General features: G+C 39.2%; 1 pseudogene; it reads right to left on the bottom strand.

Annotated features, from left to right (window-relative positions):
- Positions 1-493: 493 nt before the first annotated feature.
- LOC132541275 (small ribosomal subunit protein uS5-like) lies at positions 494-5,044 on the bottom strand (annotated as a pseudogene).
- Positions 5,045-5,630: the final 586 nt, after the last annotated feature.

Below are 5,630 nucleotides of genomic sequence, written 5' to 3'. Positions count from 1 at the left end.
AGCATAAAAAGCTAGTGAGAAATTTAATAACTTCCTGTTCCAATCTTCATAGATTTTACAGGTTATAAAATCATGCATGCTGGTTTTAAAGAATTCAAATCAGAAAGAAGTATATTCGCACTAAGTTTGTCACCCCTCAGAACAACCACCTATAGTATTACAGTACACACACACACACACACACACACACACACACACACACAATCTTCTTTTAGTCTTTTAAAAATTTATTAGTGAGTATAGTGGGTTATGAGACAGTAGGATTACAGAGTATAGTTCCACACCACAGCCAACCATCAAATTCCTGTGTCTCTACCTTTCCACCTCCCAAAGATAACCACCATATTTTCCACAAGTCTTAAGAGACATCAAATCTTTTTAGAAGGTCAAAAGCCCTGTCAAGGAGGAGGCCAATGACCCAGAGAAGAAGGCCCCTAAGAAGGAAGAGGCAAAGTCCGCTGTAAGCAAGAGGAGAAGTCCCAGGAAGTTATTTTATTTTATTTTATTTTATTTTATTTTATTTTATTTTATTTTATTTTATTTCATTAATTAGGAAATCACTTCTTTTTTCCTTGTACAAAGCCTATGTGGTAGCACATCTGGAGTCTGGGTCCTCTGTACACACTCAGGTATGAGTCTTCAAAAGGTGAACTCCTGATAGGGAGACTTATTGAATGGTCTTTTTCCAGAAATCAGGGGGTCAGATAGCTGTAGGTCTTGCAGATACATTAAAGGTGGCCTTATCAAAGATTCCCAGAGTACCGTTGCAGGACCTGGCTGAGGTGTAGCAGCTGTTGATGCCAGTCATTATCAGCAGTTGGGCACAGGGGCCAACAAATACTAGTGCCTCTGGGGGCCAGGGATATGCACACCAGCACAGAACTACAGTGGCCTGTCACTGCAAAAGGAACAGTGTGAGTCTTGCTGATCATATTCCCCCAGTAGTCCCAGTGCACAGGGATGATGGACAGTTTAGCCAGGATAATCCCCCACCCCTCTTGATTGAGGCCACCTCCTTGGAGCACTTAACTCTTAGGCTGACATGCCCACTGTAATCCCCGATGGCTATTAAATGCCTTAAATTTTGCCCTGCCCAGTTTGCTTTTGCACAGACATTATCTCAGAACTTCACCCCAGGTAAAAGTCAGAACACACAGAGTTTTCCACATTTTTCCCCTTACACATGTATAAGTACTGCGTGCTAACTGATTACGCCACTGGAGCTCAATGATTATTTCCTAATCCAAAAAATTCCTACTTAGTGGTGGAGAAAAAAAAATGGAGAAAGGAAAAATGTTATAATTCCTATGGAGCTGGAGAAAACTGTAAAAGATTTAATGAACATTTCTTTTTATGGCCAAAGACATATTTGGTTACAATGAGAAAGAAAAGTTGTATTTTGAAGAATAAAAAGACTGAATATTTCTTCCTTACTTCCTATATTCCTTTACTTCAGTGTGGAAGGGAAAGGCAGCGTTCATAACAATCAGTAAATTCCAAATCACATCTTGGATCCTATGGTAGATATTAGGCTGATTAACCCTAAATACATTCCTGAAATTCATCTTTATTTTCCACCACTTATAAGCTAGAAATCCATATAATCTTTTTAGATACAGCTGATCAATATGTGTCTAAAGGAGCCAGGAAATAAGCTCACCTGGTAGATTATATACCTTGATAGAGAAGAGAACTTTGGTTCAAGACCCAGCATTTCATGGGAGTATAACAGACGACACAAAAAGAGCCTTGTGGGAGGTGGAGCAATACTGTAGCCTTTCTCTTCTCTATCTCTCCCTCTCTCCTTTACCTTTTTTTTTTTTTGTCTTTCTTAAAGAATTAAAAAAATAATGGACCAGGGAAATCACTCAGCAGTGGTATTGCACATGTGCAAAACCCTGTGTTCATCCTCCAGCATCACATAGAAAATTCATCTGATGGAAGTATTAAATGTAGTTGGTATTAACCACTTTCTTTCTTCTTACTAGCATGAATACAGTAAGATCTTAATCTGTAGCAGTCACCTTTGACGACACTATAACTTTATGGAGACCAACATGCTCACAATAGAATGCAAATAAACAGCAAGAGCCAGATTCCAGACTACATTTTTGGAGTAGCAATAACAATGCCAGAATCATATAACACAAGATGTTTTCTTTGTGGAAAAAGAATCACAATTTATTTGAGCTAGTGTCAGCTAGGATTTATGTTACTGGTAGCTGAAAGTGTTCCTAGCTGACACAATGTCATAGTTACTTCTATTACCTGTCTGTATGAGATTGGTGGGTAGAATCCCAGTGTCAGTAGGTTTTTTTTTTTTGGTTGTTTGTTTGTTTTTTGCCTCCAGGTTTATTGCTGAGGCTCAGTGCCTGTACTATGAATCCACTGCTGCTGAAGGCCATTTTTCCTCCATTTTGTTGCCCTTGTATTTATTGTTATTGTTGTCATTGCTGTTTTTGTTGTTGGATAGGACAGAGAGAAATCGAGAGAGGAGGGGAAGACAGAGGGGGAGAGAAAGACAGACAACTGCAGACCTGCTTCACCACTTGTGAAGTGACCCCCTGCAGTTGGGGAGCCAGGGGCTCTAACTGGGATCTTTACTCTGGTCCTTGCACTTTGCACCATGTGTACTTAATCTGCTGTACTACCACCTGCCCCTCACCCCCATGTTAGTAGTTTTTAGGGGTAGGAATCAAGTTTATTGTAGGCACAAGGAGTATATAAAGTGGGATCTGTGCTCCAGATTAGGAACCTTTTAAGATTTCAAGATGAAACTTTTCTTAAATACCCTTTTATCTAAAGGGCTCACATCAGAGATAAATTTCCCTTAGGGCTATTTCTTTTTTTTTAGCATGTGATTTTTTAAAAATTATTTATAAAATGGAAATATTGACAAGACCAGAGGATAAGAGGGGTAAAATTCCACACAGTCCCCACCACCACTATGTATCTCGTCCCCTCCCTTGAAAGCTTTCCTATTCTTTATCCCTCTGGTAGTATGGACCCAGGATCAGTATGGGGTACAGAAGGTGGAAGGTCTGGCTTCTGGAATTGCTTCCTCACTGAACATAGGCATTGGCAGTTTAATTCATACTCCCAGCCTATCTCTCTCTTTCCCTAGTGGGGCAGGGCTCTGGGGAGGCTGGGCTCCAAGACACAAAGGTGGGGTCGTCTGCCCAGGGAGGTCAGGTTGACATCATGGTAACATCTGGTGGCTGAAAAAGAATTAAGATACAAAGCAGAAGAAATTGTTGATTAATCATGAACTTAAAGGCAGGAATATTGCAGATGAAGATTTGGGGTTCTCCATTTTGGAAAAAGCTAGTAGGTCTATTTTATGTATATTCTAAAGGACCCAATGAGTTTACTAGTTTTTGCCTGTGCCTGACATCTAATATGCAGGTAGACCCAAGGTATTGTCTGGGGAGATGGTGTCCTAGTTGGAAAAAGGACTAGAAAGCTGAATCAATACATTATCAGGGGCACAAGTGCCAGTGTTTATATGGAACCAAAAAAATAAAACCACTCAAGTAAGAAATTGCAAGATCGGAGATGGCACCTAAGGTACTCTTCTCCATAAGACTCTCCTTCAAATAAACATGAAATAGAGGTATTTCTGCCTTTTTGTTCATGATGCTGTATAGCATAGTGATTAAAAGGCATCTACTCTGGTATTTTTATCCCTATCATATCATAACTATGAGTTCTATAGTGAATTTACCTCTTTCTACCCCTGTTTCCTCATATTCAAATTGATAAGAATACTAGTACCCACTTTGCAGATTTCCACTAAGACTACATAAAGTTCCTTAAAAATATGTCTGAAAAAAAAAATGTGTCTCATTTTTTATAAGTAGTGGAACAATGCTGAGGGTTTTTGCTTATGACAGTGCCTGTCACATGAAATATGCCCAATAATGTGATTTATCAATTTATTAATTTATTCTCCACAAAATTTTCATGCAGTGATTTTAGAGATAAAAATTTTACATACGAAAAATGATACTCAAGACGTTTCATTAGAGTTCTCTTCTTGCATATTTTATTAGAGAGCAGAGCACCATTCTTCCATTTAAAAATTATTTTCTATATTTGCTTTTATCTACTTTTTTTTTTTTAGAGCTGTTACAGATAGAAACCAAAACCTCACAGAAATGAGACACACACTATTGTTAAGGCACTTCACTAGCCACTCTTGCATTTTTTCATTAAGGTTGGTGGGTAGATTTAGTGATTGCCCCTGCTGTGCATTAATTCATATAATATGTTTATTCTCTAACAAGGTATCTGTGACACAGTTTAGAAGGTATTATGCCGGCTTTTTTCAAAAGACAATTTAAACAGAACTGACTTTAGTTTTGCTTCCTTGCTCCAGGACTTAGCCACAGGTGCTCTGTAAGGGGCCAATAAATAGAGCAGTCATTTAATTTATTGTCCAAACTAGGACATTTTTGACAAGGTGAGGGAGATTTAATAATAAAGAAACAATGAACTAGTGGATAGAAATGCACTGATTGTATGGTTTATAAATGACTCTCCTCTTTAAGGCACTTTTTTTTTTTTGCCTCCAGACTTATAGCTGGGGCTTGGTGTCTACACTATGAATCCACTGCACCTGGAGGCCATTTTTTTTTCTTTCTCTCCACTGTTGTTGTTGCTGTTATTGTTACTGCTGTTGTTGGATAGGATAGAGAGAAATTGAGAGAGGAGTATAAGGCAAAGGGGGGTGGGGAGAGAAAGATAGATACCTGCAGATCTGCTTCACTCTTTGTAAAGAGACCTCCTTGTAGGTAGGGAGCCATGTCCTCGAACCAGGATCCTTACTCCAGTCCTTGAGTCCCGCATCATGTGCGCTTAACCCAGTGCCCTCAAGGCACCTTTTTTTATGGCTACTCCTCAACTTCCGCCCACCATAACCATAGACCCTTCTGTTGGTTTCCAGTTTTTGAGTGGTAGTGCGATTTACTGGGTTCAGTGAATCTCCAGAGAACCTTTTGGGAGGAGGCAAAAGAACTTCCTCGTACTGTTCCAAAGAGAACATCCTTCCTAAAAATAAATTAAACTCCAGAAAACACATGTAGGATTTTTTACAATTGCTCTGAATACCTTTCAAAGGATATTATTCTTCTAGCTCCACATTTGTAAGACCCTCTTCAGCCCATCAGTCATTTGAGCTGCTATGCCAAATAATATAGACTGGGTGACTTCAATGACAAACACTTTCTCAGTTTTGGCAACTAATTTAAATAAGTGCAGGGAAAGAAATTCATGTCTTGTGAGGACTATCCTCTTAGTTCGAAGAAAATCATCTTTCCCCCCTCATTTTTCTTTTCTTTTTTTCTTTATTTTTTAGTGTTTATATTTATTTGAGACAGAGAGAAATTGAGAGGGGATGGGGAGATAGAGAGGAAGAGAGACAGAGAGACACACAGGTATAGCTCTACTTCACTTGTGAAGCTTTCCCCCTGTAGGTGGGGACCAGTGGCTTGAACTCCGGTCCTTGCACACTGTAATGTGTGCACTTAACCAGGTAAGCCACCACCTGGCCCTGAGAATCATCTTCTCACCATATCTTCTTATGATAACAAGAGAGATTGGGAGAGCTCTTTCATATAAATTCTTATAAG

This window comes from Erinaceus europaeus, chromosome 11, assembly GCF_950295315.1.
Source record: "Erinaceus europaeus chromosome 11, mEriEur2.1, whole genome shotgun sequence".
NCBI lineage: Eukaryota > Metazoa > Chordata > Mammalia > Eulipotyphla > Erinaceidae > Erinaceus > Erinaceus europaeus.
This window is presented reverse-complemented; position numbering and strand designations above follow the sequence as displayed.